Source organism: Hypomesus transpacificus, chromosome 9, assembly GCF_021917145.1.
Source record: "Hypomesus transpacificus isolate Combined female chromosome 9, fHypTra1, whole genome shotgun sequence".
Classification (NCBI taxonomy): domain Eukaryota; kingdom Metazoa; phylum Chordata; class Actinopteri; order Osmeriformes; family Osmeridae; genus Hypomesus; species Hypomesus transpacificus.
In genome coordinates this window covers 13,720,543-13,737,879 of record NC_061068.1, presented here as the reverse complement: position 1 = coordinate 13,737,879, position 17,337 = coordinate 13,720,543, and the positions used below count along the sequence as shown (strand labels likewise).

The following is a 17,337-nucleotide window of genomic DNA, read 5'->3' as shown; positions in this document are numbered from 1 at the left end:
TCAGGAAACGAACTAATCGTTTCCTGATCAAACTAATTATCCAAAGAACTAATCAAACTAATTATCCAAAGACTCGTAGAAAGACCGAGTCGGGAAATGAACGAATCGTTCCTTTCCTCTAGCTATCAGTACAAAGCCTATGCAGGTCACGTGAAAAATGATCCAAAGACTCGTAGAAAGACAGAGTCGGGAAATGAACGAATTGTTCTTTGAGAGGACTCGTTACTCCCGAGTCCTTGTAAGGATTCGTTCAAAATGAACGAATCGTTCACGAACGGCACATCACTATGAGTCAGTGAGTTCCAAGTCACGTCTGTAACGTTTTGCAGAATACGTTTATGCCTATCAAACAGTGCCGATGCTACAACATCCAAAGTTTCTGTGCAAAGCTTATTTATACCAATGGTTAGTGTAATACAAAAATCTTGCCCCTTTGTTGCTTTTTAATGATTAAAGAATGATTAATGATTTAAACTTTAATGATGTGTTATGGACGTGATGTTACGGACGCTACACAATGTAAATCTTCACAATACATTGTTTACAACACAATGGAAATGTTCTCAAATGAAACGGCAAAGCTATAATCGTGTTTTTGGCTGTTATAACCCCTTTCACCGACGAAAGTTAGTCTAAAGTCAATGGCGCGTTATTCAGATGCTATTTTAAGGGTGCATGCTTGGCCCGTGCGCACTACTGGCGAGGCCAGGCTCCTTTTCCTGCAAGCTACATTACATTTCTTCCATGTCAATGATTGAAAAGAGTTTCATGAGTCTCTGTATGTGAACTTGATTTTTAACAATTGTGGCAAATTCCGTTATAATGGTAATCCGCAAGATAACAAGCGCGCCTGCTCTTAAAGGAAATGTGAGATGTTGCTCTGATTGGTTTATTGCACGTTACGCCCAAACCACACCTATGAGTAATGTTGCCACTTCAGACCAACCCATTTTAGATTTGCGCCAGGCGCAGAGTCATTTATCCCGCCGGTATAATAGCAACAGCGCCGGAGACCCGCCCACAAAGTCACTTGCGTTTCACTTTTTGTTACTTACGTTTCAGATTGTTAAAATAAGGCCCAAAATGTCATTATCAATGCTATTTTGGTGGCCATCTTGAAAATCTCCAGTGACATTTCAGATGGTTTTCTTAATGTTAAAACTATTTCACAAGTTATTTTAGATGTTGAGAAAAGCGCTGTGAAAGTTTGATTCTTGATTTCCCAACAGATTCTGTGTGTATTTCAGACACGTCACATCCATAACAGAATAATGTCACATCCATAACGCAGGTTTTTCCTCATAAAATTCTGCATAAAAGAATAAATGTTTTAAAAGTGGTTATTTTTATGTTTACCTAAAACTCCATGATCATGTCAATATCAAACTTTCTACATTAGACTTAAGGGTTCACATAGTTACAGAAAAAAGTACAGTCTCCAGAAAATGACTGTCATTTTCTTATCGCATCCATAACGCAGGTGTTTTTGTAATAATTTTGTGTCTGAAAAATATTTTTGGCTAAAAATGGTTTTCCTCCTCTATTCTACCCATTGAGTACTTTCAGAATATGCATGATTAATTTATATATTGTAAGAAGCTTTGTTTTACTGAGAAATTGTCCTTGTCATTTTTAGTACAAATGTCACATCCATAACGCTGGAATTGCCCTAAGGCAACAAACTGTATTTATAGGGCTATTTAAGTCATTTGTTGAATTAATGCAGTAACTTGGACAAGTAAGTTACTTAAAGTTAAATATTACAGTTACTTAAAGTAAGTTACTTACTTAAATAAGTAACTGTAATAATATTACTCAATGTCAAAGTAACGTGTTACATAATATTATTATTTAAGTGAGTAACGAAGTAATATAACCAGAATATTACATAACGCGTTATCCCCAACACTGTTTATCAGTATCAGTTATCTCCCTTGTCAACACAGTCTGTATGGTCAAACCCTCACTGATATCATTAGTATCCAGATTCAGTCTGTATGGTAGAACCTTTAATGGTATCATTAGTAGTTTAGTGTATAGTATATAGAAAGTATGTGTAGTGTATAGTATATAGTGGGTCTGTGTAGTGTTTAGTGTATATTAATAGTGTGTCGGTGTAGTGTATAGTGTGTAGTATATAGTGGGTCTGTGTGGTGTATAGTATATAGTTAGGATGTGTAGTGTATAGTGTATAGTATATAGTGGGTCTGTGTGGTGTATAGTATATAGTTAGAATGTGTAGTGTATACTGTGTAGTATATAGTGGGTCTGTGTAGTGTATAGTATATAGTTAGAATGTGTAGTGTATAGTATATAGTGGGTCTGTGTAGTGTATAGTATTTAGTTAGAATGTGTAGTGTATAGTGTGTAGTATATAGTGGGTCTGTGTAGTGTATAGTATATAGTAAGTATGTGTAGTGTATAGTGTGTAGTATACAGTGGGTCTGTATAGTTTATAGTGAGTCTGTGCGGTGTATAGTCTATAGCAGGTATGTGTAGTGAATAGTATATAGTGGATCTATGTACTGTGTAGTGCAGGGGTTAGGGCTGCATAATTAGTCAAATTGTAATCACAATCAGAATTTTGGCTTCCCACAACCCAGATCTCGTGATCGAGCAATACTTAAAATGTGTCAATGTGTGTCATTAGTATTAACGTTTTTTTTTGCTTCCTAAAATATATTAACACAATGGAAAATGGAAAATAGTGCCATGTTGAAGTTTTGCTGCATTTTATTGATTGTTTTATTTATTTAATTTTATTTATTCTTTAAGGAGATGCACTGAATTTTGGTGAATGAGAGGACCTATTTTATTTTGATGCACATATTAGATGAGAAGTTTTCCTTCCTGATTCACTCAGCTCAAACTGAGAACTGGTTTTGAGCAGGAAATGTTCCCAACAGACCACAACGCTTCCTCTTGAAGAGAAGATGGAGCCTTGCACAACAAAACCTGTCTTGGCTGGCTTTTAGTCTGTGACAAAAACGATTGCACACATGGGGTTGCAAAGTTATTCATGTACTGAACTAAACTGAGAAAAGCAGTCAACAATAACTAAGGGATGGGATGTGTCCATTAGTGAAACAGTGAAGGGAGTGTGAGTTTGGGTCAGGTTGGTTATAGGTGCTGGACTGTGGGCATCTGTGAAGCCCTCTGTGACACTGCTGATTGGTTATAGGTGCTGATCTGTGGGCATCTGTGAAGCCCTCTGTGACACTGCTGATTGGTTATAGGTGCTGATCTGTGATCATCTGTGAAGCCCTCTGTGACACTGCTGATTGGTTATAGGTGATGGTCTGTGGGCATCTGTGAAGCCCTCTGTGACACTGCTGATTGGTTATAGGTGCTGGTCTGTGGTCATCTGTGAAGCCCTCTGTGACACTGCTGATTGGTTATAGGTGCTGGTCTGTGGGCATCTGTGAAGCCCTCTGTGACACTGCTGATTGGTTATAGGTGCTGGTCTGTGGGCATCTGTGAAGCCCTCTGTGACACTGCTGATTGGTTATAGGTGCTGGTCTGTGGGCATCTGTGAAGCCCTCTGTGACACTGCTGATTGGTTACAGGTGCTGGTCTGTGGTAGCCTGACGTTGTCATACTCATAATTCTAGTCAGAATATGAGTGAGAACTCTCTGTTGGGCTGTGACTATGGGAAGTGTTTCAACCGAACTCGTAAAACAAATGCCTTCACTCAATTGGATAGACCTACAAAATCAGAGCAATGTAATATGTTGTTTGTTGAAAGCAAATTCAACCCAAGCGCTCTTTGGTGACGTGGTTGATTATGTTACTGTTGATCATCTGTCCATCATCGTATAAAGCCCGCCCTGACAATTTCATTGCTCCGAACAGCTCCTGTTCGGACATAGTTTTTCCCCAACCGAGCTGCCCAGACCCAACTTCCCGACCAAATGTTTTTGTGGGCGGGGCTAAGTTGGGCAGGCAGCCAGGCTAGGTCTGTGGGCATCTGTGAAGCCCTCTGTGACACTGCTGATGAAAGGTTGCTGTTGAAAAGGGCTATACCAATTAATACAATGGATAAATTAGCGAGACATCAGAATATAGGGGTACTGGAAGCTACTGGAAGAGCTGGCAGTAAAGCTGAGTGGTGATGGTGAAGGGAGGGTGAGAGAAGAGCCTGCACTTCAACAGGTAGGCAGGCTGCATATAGAGGTCTGTACAGGGCCCTGTACTACCAAGCAAGTTCAACACAACCGGGATAAATTATCCTTATCTTGCTTCACTAAATCTAACAACCGCGATCACGCAAAGCAGTATCGCGACGGTGGTTATCAACTTGTAGCGTCGCGAGAAGAGCCGACTAGCGCAGAGTGAGGCAGTGCAACGGGGCGGGAAGGACAATGCAAACACAGGTTCAACAGCAAGACGGCACTTTATTTTCCATGAACAGACAAAAATAATAAATTCAGGCAGGTTCCTCCTCCAAACTTCCACAGTCCAACAAAAATCCACAAAAGTTAAACAAAAACTACTTTCCCCTTCAATGCCCTCCTTCACTCACCAAACAGGGCTTAGAATTCAAACTGCTATTCTGGTCCAATCTAACCAGCCATGTGCCCTTTGTCTCTCTGGTTTATCTCCCTGTTCTTTCCCTTCCCCCCTTTTCTAGTCCTAACTTAATTAGGTGGCTCACACAACTAAACCTATCCAATTGGTGGGAGATGTAGTGTCGGCCATTACCACAATTTTGGGGTGTTGCCACCTCACTGGTCCAGTAACATGGATGTAACATCCCTCCACTACCTGTCCCCTGGTGATGTCACAAACTCCTTAACTCAACCCAGGTGTCCCCAATTGAGCGATGAGCGCGTTCACATAAAGGCGTGCTTGCTAAATATGACCAACTAGACAGCATACAATTTCTGGGGAAATTGTGAGGGTGTGCTTGCGGCTGCCCCAGCTGCCCATAGTCTCCTGGTGTTTAAATATTTCAAAAAGCATTTAAATGTATGACTGTAGTTCTGACCATTGTGTTCCCTTGATAATAATTTTGTAAAAATTACATGTATCACTCAGATGGAGGAGAGGTGATACTGGTAAGGAGGAGGCCAAATGTAGCTCATGAAGATGCAGCGCTTGGTAACTTATTAAATTGTAATCAGATATAAACAACTTGTTGGTTGCCCAACAAGGGAAGACACAGCATCTGCTTCTTCAACTCTAATCTAATCCTCTCGAGGCAACTGTTGCACCTGGTTATGAGGTTGTAGGCTATGGGACATCTAATATTGCATTTGTCTAATTATGTGTAGGACCGTATTTCTCAAGTGGTAGGACGTTTTGATTCATAAGAGCATCTAAATGTAGCCTATCAACTTCAATATATTAATGTTTTCTGTTATTTTAAAGCAAGCTCAGAGACGTATGAATGTAGAGTTGCTCGCTATATGGAGTAGCCTACCGTATAGCCTACATCGTGAGCTGACCTCGCAATGCCTAGCCTACGTGACGCCGCTTTTTATGACACACTTCAAAGATGTAAAGATGGTACCATTTAACCCTGTAAGACCCCATGGTTGTAAAATTACAACGGCACTTTGAACGGTCTAATTGCTCATTTTTTTACATTATGGGTGGCTCTTAAAAGAGCCGTTGTTGTGTGCTGTGGCTAGAACAGGAGTCGTCGGAGACCGTCTTGGATGTTTCCCGAGAACACATTGTTTCCAACGTGATCAAGGTGGACACCGTCGGGTCGGTACATCCCCGAAGATGTTGAAGACAAATAGCTCTCTATTTTTTCTGAGACACTTGCGTCCTATTTTGTAATTTTACCGCCCTGAATGGCATCATTTGAGTAATGATGGCAAGCGCAGGCTTATTGATTAGACTACTTAAAAAACGTTATGTTTCATTATGCAAGATAGAGGAGTCTAGTTAGAAAAGGATTTAGGAGTTGTATTATTACATTAGCCTATTGTATTGATAATTTTCAGAGTAACCTCAAACCTTTCTTTTGTTTCTTTGACCTTACATTTTCTTTGAGGGCTTATGGTCTCGGTTTAACATCATTATTTATAGCGACATCATTATTTATAGCGAAGAAGCCTACCGGACAATGTTAGCTCGCAACGTAGACAAAGAATGCTCCTGCAACAAAGTTGTTACTTAACTTCATTGCCACAGCCTCAACTTTGTCAATGTCAAAACTTGTTCATGAAAATACTTCATTTCAGCCTAAACGGCTAGCTAGGATATACATTTCACTGGGTCTTGCAGCGCTGCTTGATTGAATTAGCCGGTTTGTAGAGATCTTGGGACGAAGACACTTTTTTGGTGTTTTACTGATGCAGAATTCGGTCAAATAAAATCGATAGACGTAGCCTAATGAGTGGCACATAACGTGAAGTAGGCCTAACATTGCGTTTCATTTTATTTGAGTTTTAATAACTTGTCCAGTGCAGTGGGGCAAGTAGCACTAGCATAAATTTGTCTTCCAGACTTCGAAAATCCACTCTTCCCGGAGAAGGCTTAGCTACATGGCTAGACTGTTGCTACAGATCAGAATCCTTCATATCTTGGACACCCAAAATCAGCAAATCTTGCAGCCAAATCAAGTAGCCTATATATATAGATAGGCCTTATATGGCTACAAACTTCTGCTGGGCGTCTAGTATATGGTCTAGCTGGCTATTTGTTATTAAGACAACTCTTTAATGTGACACATTAGGCTACTTATGCAGGTTTTAAATTGGCTAAATATACCGGTGTAAAAAATGACCTAATCTCTATGATTTAAACATCATTGTAAGTTTTTCCCTTCTCGTGATATTTTCAGGCATTAGTAGCCTACTCATTGCATTGATTCATAAGCTTCTTTTAAAAAACGTTACTGTACTGTACCAGCAGTAGTATAGCTATCTCAGATGGAATCGCGATTCAAATAGTATCATCTGCTAACTGAAAATATGCCCCCCAAAACGTAAATAAGCTTGACATTTATTTAGGGGGAAATCCCTCATTCATAAAAATGTCAGTGGTAGCGATCATTGTCAGTAACAAGGCAGAATGCAATAAGGCCTGTGTGGAGAAGCTGCCCCAGTAGATTGTACTACATACTAGACTGTTCGTCTTGGTACTGTAGCGATTGCGTTGGTTGAATTCGATTTAACGTTACATCCGTTTTACGGTCTAGGCTGAAATGAATTATTTTCATGAACCGATTGACAAAGTTTAGGTTGTGGCAATGGATGTGCCGCTGTTTGAATTCCTACTGTAAACAGCTGTGGAGATGTTTTTGTTAGCTAGCGTTAGTAGACTAGGCTACAGCGTTGCAGTGTCGTGAGCAATACTGGTTTGAAACCACTGGTAATGATAATTTCACCCACAAATCGTTTACTTGTAATCTAATGTCATAATATATCCGTGTGAGGAATGTTTATTTTAACGATTGAAAACAGATGCATCATAGACAGCTGTAGTATGTGTTTCCCGGGCAACAGAGGCTAATGTCATGATGCTAATGCTTCAGTGAAATAGTAGACTGTTTCCGAAAGTAGATGTACTTCCTTAATAATATTAGCTTATATTGTACATCACACATTACAACTGTGTGTCATATCACAAAGTAACATGAGCAAATAGTTATCACCCAGGCCTCTTTGCTTGTGGCGTTTCTGCAGCTGCCTTGCAGTAAAGCAGTTAGCCTAGCCATCTCCCATAAGTTAACAAGCTGCTAAAACTAATGTTCTGCTAGAGATAGTCACGCGAGCTTTCGTGACGTTAGTGACGTTAGTGGCGTCAGTGACTGTGGCTAGCAAGTTAGCCACCATTAGCTTCACCTTTCGCCACAAATTCTTAATGTCTACTTAAACCGTGTAACGGAACGTAAATCCCAATACAAGCAACTCAATCGCTACCAAGACGAAACTTTTGACACCTGGGTTGTCTATGTAGTCCAAATATTGACTGAGTTTTAGGGGTGTGAAGAGAAACAATAATAATAATAATAATATATATGTGAGATTACAATGGTTTGTGCTCGCCGAAAGGCAAGCACACCCCAATAATATATATGTGAGATTACAATGGTTTGTGCTCGCCGAAAGGCAAGCACACCCCAATTACGAACACGGACAAGTGTAGAGTGCCGTACTTCATACAAGAAGAGCAAACATTAATATAGAACAAATACAAAGAGTTTGAGATCATAGCGAAAATCCTCACTGTTGTTGCTTTTAATAAAAGAAAGGAATGTAGAGAATGTAGAGACCTGTACAGGTGTGGATTAGACTACATAGAGACCTGTACAGGTGTGGATTAGACTATATAGAGACCTGTACAGGTGTGGATTAGACTACATAGAGACCTGTAGAGGTGTGGTGGATTAGACTACATAGAGACCTTTACAGGTGTGGATTAGACTACATAGAGACCTGTATAGGTGTGGATTAGACTACATTGTACAGGTGTGGATTAGACTACATAGAGACCTGTACAGGTGTGGTGGATTAGACTACATAGAGACCTGAACAGGTGTGGATTAGACTACATAGAGACCTGTACAGGTGTGGATTAGACTACATAGAGACCTGTACAGGTGTGGATTAGATTACATAGAGACCTGTACAGGTGTGGTGGATTAGACTACATAGAGACCTGAACAGGTGTGGATTAGACTACATAGAGACCTGTACAGGTGTGGATTAGACTACATAGATACCTGTACAGGTGTGGATTAGACTACATAGAGACCTGTACAGGTGTGGTGAATTAGACTACATAGAGACCTGTACAGGTGTGGATTAGACTACATAGAGACCTGTACAGGTGTGGTGGATTAGACTACATAGAGACCTGTACAGGGGTGGATTAGACTACAGATACTATTAGACAATGATTTAATTCAAGTCCTTCCAATCTACATTTACAGATCAGGATCCAGGGTGAGTTTAGCTAAAGCCTCCAATTAGAAAACAGTGACAAAAACACACAAAAGGACATACCAACACTCACCACACAGACCCACATGGGAACCCATGGATGGACTTAAACCATACCACTGTACACATGCTTCAAAAACTGGCAGCAACTAATAAACTGACCACAGATGGTTCTTTGAAGTGCATCAATGAGTAAACACAGGGGTAACACAGTAGGCATATTCCTCCCTCTCGCCTCTCTCTCCTCAAGTTCAAGTTCAAGTCTTTTATTTGTCAGGTGCACAGAGCAACACAAGGTTAGACTGGGCACTGAAATTCTTAAGACAAGACAACGCAAGCACTTGGCATAACATAACATATAAGTACACAGAACAAATTTACATCTATGCTGAGCTTAGATAAGTGAACTTCCTAAATATACAGATAGCAATAAATAAACGACTATACTAACCCTAACACTAAAACTTCCTAAATTACAGATAACAATAAATAGTACGCTATACTAACCCTAATACACAAAATTTGCAAATTTACAGATCAGTGACTTTGTCAATGACCAAACAGGAGCCTGGTGGCGAGGTACAGTAGTGCAATGTTACTGAAGAGCAACCAGTAGCTGAAAGTGACAGTGTATAAGTGACTAGTGTGCAGTAAAAATGTCCATATCAGTGTCCATTGAGAAGCCTGATGACCCTTGGGTAGAAACTGTTGTCCAGTCTGCGTGTGCGCGACCGGATGCTGCGGTAACGCCTGCCAGAAGGCAACGGGGTAAAGAGACTGAAGGATGGGTGGGAACAGTCTCTTAGAATCCTGCTGGCTTTCCTAAGGCAACGTGTGTGGTAGGTGTCCTGTAGGGCTGGGAGCTTCCTGCCGATGATGAACTCAGCAGAACGGACCACACTTCGTAGGGCCTTGCGGTCCCGGTCTGTGCAGCTCCCATACCACACTGTGATACAACCAGTCAGAATGCTTTCTATAGTGCATCCTTACCTCTCTATCTTTGTCTCTCTACCCTCTCTCTCCCTCTCTGCCTACCTCTCTACCCCTCTCTCCCTCTTTCACTCCCTCTCTACCCTTCCCTCTCTCTCTCCCTCTCTCTACTGTATACTTTAAATTTAAAGTACTTTATTGGCTACATTTTATATTTCATTGGAAATATTTCAAACATTGTTAACCTTTAGAGGAGTGAGTTCTAAATATTACCGACGCTGCCAGCAGAGTGAGTTATTTTTTCGAAACGAAAGCTAGCTAGCTTTAGTTAGCTTCCGTTACCTAGCAACCTAGCATAATACTCGTAGCAATGCTACTACCTGCTAGTGTTACTTGTTAGCCTCCCAATTGTAAATTTTGAAGCCATACTATAGCGTTTGTCATATCGTTTTTGTCTATCGGAAAATAGTCGGTTGGAATGTTCAGAATCACATATGTGTGACGGTACTCTGTGGGGCCCGCTTTCGAACAATCACATATACGTGACGCTACTAATTAACGGGTTAAAGTATAAATGTAAGTATGTATACAGTATACATTTACATTTAGTCATTTAGCAGACGCTCTTATCCAGAGCGACTTACAGTAAGTACAGGGACATTCCCCCGAGGCAAGTAGGGTGAAGTGCTTTGCCCAAGGACACAACATCATGTGGCGTGGCGGAGAATCGATCCGGCAACCTTCTGATTACTAGCCCGACTCCCTCACCGCCCAGCCATCTGACTCCCCGTTAATAGTTAATCAGTGAATTATCAGAACGTCTCATGGAGGATGCTTGCTAATGCCACTTCAGTTATGTTACGTGCAATGTAGTTAATCAGTGAATTATCAGAGTAGCCTGTCTTTTCGTTCGTTCTGAATAGTTAACCTCTTCCACTTCATTCCTCATGCATTCGTCCAACTAAATATTGTGAAAAAATAATAATTTCATATTAACACAATTACGAGAGATCTACTCTAGCATTATACAAAAATATGATAAGCCAACATTAATTAAAACTTTGTTTGCACTTCACTTTTAAAAGCATTTTTGCACTTTAATTTGTATTACTATTTTGAATATTTATAATGATGTTTACATGTTTACACAACTTGTAACTCAACAGGGTTGATTGTACAATGTACAATTCAATACATTTGAATTCAAATTTCAAATGTTGTCGTTCTTTTAATCATTAGATAGTCGATTAATCGAAAAAATAGTCGATAGATTAGTCGATTACCAAAATAATCGTTAGTTGCAGCCCCATACAGTAGAATCTCCAGTAGAGTCCTCCACTGCCACAAAGTTACAAACTCAGAGAGGCAGTGAAGCAGCTCATCTTAAATATGGACCATCAGAGATGACCCAGCTTTTAGGTGTTTGGCTCAGTCACATATGAGGAGCAATAGAAAAACCCACACTCCGTTTACACCCATTCAGTTTGACTTGTTACAATCCTGTGTGGATCTTTGATCGGTCTGCAGACTCACACTTCCTGACTACCTCTACCTGTATCTCCCTCCAGCTCTCCTCCACCTGACTACCTCCACCTGTATCTCCCTCCTGCTCTCCTCCACCTGACTACCTCCACAGTGTCCTTCACCTGTTTCTCTACTGCTTGCAATGTATCTTCCAGCATGTTCTTTGCCTCTCTGTCAGGATGTTCTGTAGCAGCACAGTGTACTTCACCTGTTTCTCTACTAGAGTACCAGGATGTCAACAGAAGACACAACCAAAGTACCCTTTCAACTGTGTGGTGTTTTGCATGGCTGGCCTTGCCTTTACATCTACACAACCATAGTCCAACAATCTTGCTGTAAACACTTGTAAAGTCTTGACATTTACAAGTGTCCTGTATCACCACTAGGGGGCAGCACTAGGACATGGCTGCATTGTGAACCACTTATTAGTGCTTCCACACACAATAATGGAAAACATTCTCTATCCTTCCCTCCCTCTCCTTCTTACCTCCCTCTCTTTCTTACCTCCCTCTCTCTCTCTCTCTCTCTCTCTCTCTCTCTCTCACCCCCACTCTCTTTCACTTTTAATCAAAACATTTTAAGTGCTTTATTGGCAAGTTAAAATATATGTCAAATATTGACAACACAAACAGACTATACAGTATATATACAGCAAACCTACAAACATACACATATAATATTATTATTATATAAACTAGGGTGACCAGACGTCCTCTTTTACCCGGACATGTCCTCTTTTCTAGACCTAAAAAATGCGTCCGGCAGGGATTCCAAAATCGTCCGGGTTTTTACCTCGTTGGATATTCGTGTTTGTCTGGGTCTTTCACCAACTATTACACCTTTACAAGTTTCGGAAAGGGCAACTTCTTGTGCGAACTCTGACTGTAGAGAAAACTGTCATTTTGATGAGATAGTGCGGCATACAATACACCACGCCAACTCCCCCCCCCCCCCCCCCCCCCCCCCCAACGCGCCGAAGTGTTCTCTTTTTCACAAACTCAAATCTGGTCACCCTATATAAACCTACACACATACACATAAATACACACACCACACAGTGGTGTGCTACATTCTCCTCCACTCACACTTACATACAGTATATTTACATATACAGTACACTGATACAAACACATTCACACATATACACAGTGTACATTATCTTTTTCTGTATCTCTCTCCTACCCGTCAAGATTCAGGTTAAGAAAAAAAAAGTATCTGAAGTGTGAGTCACAACACGCCTTAACCAGGATCAAGTCCTCCCCCTCTCTCCTCCTCACCCCCTGTCTCCTTTACCTCCTCTCTCCTCCTATACTCCTCCCCCTCTCTCCTCCTCCCCCCTGTCTCCTTTACCTCCTCTTTCCTCCTCTACTCCTCCCCCTCTCTCCTCCTCTCCATCTCTCCTCCTCACCCCCTGTCACCTTTACCTCCTCTCTCCTCCTCTACACCTCCCCCTCTCTCCTCCTCACCCCCTGTCTCCTTTACCTCCTCTCTCCTCCTCTACTCCTCCGCCTCTCTCCTCCTCACCCCCTGTTTCCTCTACCTCTTCTCTCCTCCTCTACTCCTTCCCCTCTCTCCTCCTCACCCCCTGTTTCCTTTACCTCCTCTCTCCTCCTCTACACCTCCCCCTCTCTCCTCCCCCCTGTCTCCTTTACCTCCTCTACTCCTCCCCCTCTCTCCTCCTCACTTCCTGTCACCTTTACCTCTTCTCTCCTCCTCTACACCTCCCCCTCTCTCCTCCTCCCCCCTGTCTCCTTTACCTCCTCTTTCCTCCTCTACTCCTCCCCCTCTTTCCTCCTCTACTCCTCCCCCTCTCTCCTCCTCACCCCCTGTCACCTTTACCTCCTCTCTCCTCCTCTACTCCTCCCCTCTTTCCTCCTCACCCCCTGTCTCCTTTACCTCCTCTCTCCTCCTCTACTCCTCCCCCTCTCTCCTCCTCACCCCCTGTCTCCTTTACCTCCTCTCCCCCCCTCCCCGTCTCTCCTTTAAACCTCTGCCTTTCTCCCATCATGTTTGGGCATGCATGCACCCTTACATAAGAAAGTTCCAGTAATGAGACTCCAAACAGGATCAACCAAGAGTGAGGGTTTATGTTTGGACTTGAATTATACAGAATGTTCAATGAACAGTAACAATAACAACAGCAGTAAGAAGTGTCTTCAAGTTTGGGATTAGATGAGTACAAGGCAGCACTACAGGTGATCAGACTGTCAGCATTACTGTCAGACACACACAGAACCAGATGGAGCACAGAGAGGAGGCTGATGGTGAAACCAGACTTTTATAAAGGTCAGTAGAAGGTGTTTATTCATATGTTTGATTTACTGTCAATCCAGGATAGGTTATGATTAACATTTACATTTTACATTTAGCAAACGCTCTTATCCAGAGCGACTTACAGTAGCTAAGTACAGGGACATTCCCCCCGAGGCAAGTAGGGTGAAGTGCCTTACCCAAGGACACAACGTCATTTGGCACGGCGGGGAATTGATCCAGTAACCTTCTGATTACTAGCCCGACTCCCTCACCGCTGAGCCATCTGACTCCCCAATTAAGTAAATTAACATATCTATTCCTGGTCTGATGTCTTACCCTTTCAAATACTGGACATCTGAGCATAGATCCTAGGTTACACTGAACATTATTTAATGTTTGTTAAACATGTGTATTGTGTCTATAAATGTTATCATAGGCTATTGTGTGTTGGCAACAATGTTAGTCAGTGGTTAAGGACCTCCCACCTGTGCTGATCAACAGGAAGAGGATGTACTGTGTTATCAGTTATCAGTGTCCAGGGAAGGAGACAGACTAGGATATATGACAACAACACTATGTGTCATTAAGGGTTTAAAGAATATTACATTTGCATATAATTTTTAGAGTGCTTTGGTCCTCTATAAACTGGGGAACTAGTGCTAACAACTTTTGATAGTGAATCAAAGAGATAACCCATGGCAACCTTTGTTTACCCGGTTAACTCAGGGTTTTAGTTCACACAGTTAACTAACAGTCATAGTTTGCACGATTAACTAAAGTAGTTAACTCACCTATCAGTTAATGTGTTGATGTCAATAGGAATTGATACATGATTCCAGATTTAATTAATAGTAAATCATATGTGACTCCCCATTACCAAATGATGTGCTCATGATTAGTGCATCATTAAGTACTTTCTGAGGTATGTATTAACTGATGATGATTCATGCATTAGTTAATGCATTAATGAATGCTAATTAATGCACCCTTATTGTAAAGTGTTACCAATCAAACTAAACTCTACAGTGGAGATAAAGAGGGGGGAGGGTGCTGAGTAACAAGAATATTTCCTTTTTGTTGAAGAATTATTGGTAAATACAAAATGTCATTATGATTAATGTGGCAATGAAAATATACATTTTCTATATTTCATTTTGAGCACCTCCAGACAGTAGATTTAACTAGCTATCACTGTCAGCATAGGGTTAACTTTAGTTTACCTTAGTCTGTTTTTGTTGCTCCATTCTACTTGTCTTTGTACACTGCTGAATGATTTATTGGTGTGAAGTGGCATGAGTGGCATGATTATATTTATAAGGGACAGGTTATGTTTGTGGTCTACATCGACATACAGAATATCTTACCTATAAATATACCCAAAGCACAGTTACTATTTCATATCCCAAACTAACCAGGTTTCCAGTACTTTGTCATGGGATCCATAACTGCTGGTGCTGCCTGGGTTAAACTACAGATGTTTCCTCATTCATTACATAGTTCACACAGAACACAGAGGTTGGCAACACAGAAGATGTTATTTAGTCACTGTTACTACAGGAAGTTTATACTGTCAGAGAGCAGCAACATTTCCTCATACATGAAATTGTTTCATGTATGAGAGAGAGAGAGAGAGAGAGAGAGAGAGAGAGAGAGAGAGAGAGAGAGAGAGAAAAAGAGAGAGAAAAAGAGAGAGAAAAAGAGAGAGAAAGAAATGGAAATGGATATAGAGGGTGGTGGTCCCCATGTGCCCCATGTGCCCCCTGTTCAAAGGTTGTTTTCATAGTTTGTTTTCGTCACACGTCGTCGCGACCCAGTGACACGTCATCACACGCTAATAGTTTTCAGGGGTGTCTTACTTGGTCGCTGTAACACGCTTCTCATGCGTCAGTCCCAAGCTAGTCATGCATTATAGTCACACGTTAATCATACGCCAGATGTGTCCACCTCGCCCTAGATCGCTTGAAATTGAATGATTAGAACAGTCAGAGAACGTTGACCAGAACGTTATGGTGTGACAGGGGCTTTAGAATGACCAGATGTTGTGAGTCTATATAAGACATGGCATGTTTTAGCATTCTTATCACTCAGTTGAACGACACTTGTGTTACATGTCCTCCAGTGGATCAATCACAGAGTACTCTGTTCAGTACTTTTTTATATTGAATTCATATTTCTTTTGTAATCCGGCATCCTGACTATTTGAGCGCACAGTGTCTTCAGATTTTCCAAGACATACTGTAGGTCTAGGACTTGGTGTCATAAGAGATCAAACTAAAGGACAATCGTTTGTCCTCATTTGGTCCAGAGCACCTCTTGGGGGGTTCTGTCAACACCCACCATGACACACAGCAGGATCCCACAAGCTGAGCCCCCCACTCTAAACACCAAGGCAGCGCCAGCCCCCTTGACTGGAACATGAAGTCTGTCCCCCTGTTTCATTCAACTTGCAACACACAGTCCCTCATCGTAACACCATCCAACACACAGTCCCTCATCGTAACACCATCAAACACACAGTCTCTCATCATAACACCATCAAACACAGTCCCTCATCGTAACAGCCTTAGAAGTGCTGAAATTACTTTAATATGCTACAGTACTATGTAAAAGACAGATTACACAGTTTCACATTAGGCAATGCATTTACATTACTCGCATTTACATAATCTATAACTTCCAAAATATCCATCCTATGTGTAATCAAGTGAAGGATCAATGAAGACATTGTCTACAATCATTTGGCCAAATTCGTTTTTATACTATTTTTCAGATATACTGTAATTGTAACATAGGTATACTTTCTTTTACGTACGTAACTGAATGAGAACAAAACATAACATTTAGAGGCCCCATGCACACCTCTCTGACCTCTCTGTTGGTGCCCATGCCCACCTCTCTGACCCCTCTGTTGGTGCCCATGCCCACCTCTCTGACCTCTCTGTTGGTGCCCATGCCCACCTCTCTGGCCTCTCTGTTGGTGCCCATGCCCACCTCTCTGACCTCTCTGTTGGTGCCCATGCCCACCTCTCTGGCCTCTCTGTTGGTGCCCATGCCCACCTCTCTGACGGATGCCTTGTCCACAAGCTCTTCCTATTACCTGCTGTCTATCCTGCTCCATGTTGAAAGAAATTGCCAGTGTTTACACCCCCACTTTTACGTATATCTAACGACCAATTGTGGTTACCCCAATCTGAAATCAAGTATCAATATCGAGTATTCATCATGTGTGGTTAATTTATATGTTCGTACAAAAACACATTTTATTTCTGTAGTTCTCAAAATCGATATACTGTTTATTGCTGAAATGAAAATATATAGGTTTACCAAACGGTTCAGTAATTAACCATTAAGATCAGTTTGATTAAGTGTTGGTCAAATGTATTTACGCAAATTAGATGAGAAGCATATCAAAAGTATCGTGAGCATTGCATTGTGAAAGACAATTACTTCATATGAAAAGTATTTCTTTGATGACACACTGATTAGGTGTGGTGAAAAAGTGATTGTGTATTTCGTGCATTGTACTTTGTCAATTCAACATGTGATTACATGTTTGAAAAAACAGACTTTTTGATGATTTGCTTTGAGTTTTGTACTTACAGTTGTGAGGTTTTACCACATACTTGTGAAAATAGTACCAAAGCGAATAAAAAAAACTGTAATACACGTTGCTCAAAACAATAACAGCTTTCTCAAAACTGCACACACAAAACTGAAAACCTCACACAC

At 41.2% G+C, this 17,337-nt stretch overlaps 1 protein-coding gene across 7 annotated transcripts in view; it reads left to right on the top strand.

Moving 5' to 3' along the window:
* LOC124471298 (NACHT, LRR and PYD domains-containing protein 12-like) overlaps nucleotides 1–17,337 on the top strand; it is a 54,828-nt gene that overhangs the window by 6,984 nt on the left and 30,507 nt on the right. For 3 of the 7 annotated variants that reach the window (XM_047025752.1, XM_047025750.1, XM_047025748.1), the window contains exon 1: nucleotides 13,341–13,641. The exons of 3 other annotated variants lie outside the window; for them this stretch is intronic. The gene's annotated coding sequence lies outside the window, so the exon portion shown is untranslated. Of the gene's footprint in view, nucleotides 1–13,339; nucleotides 13,642–17,337 lie in introns of those variants that run through there. One more of the 7 variants, XM_047025754.1, reaches the window with a different exon arrangement.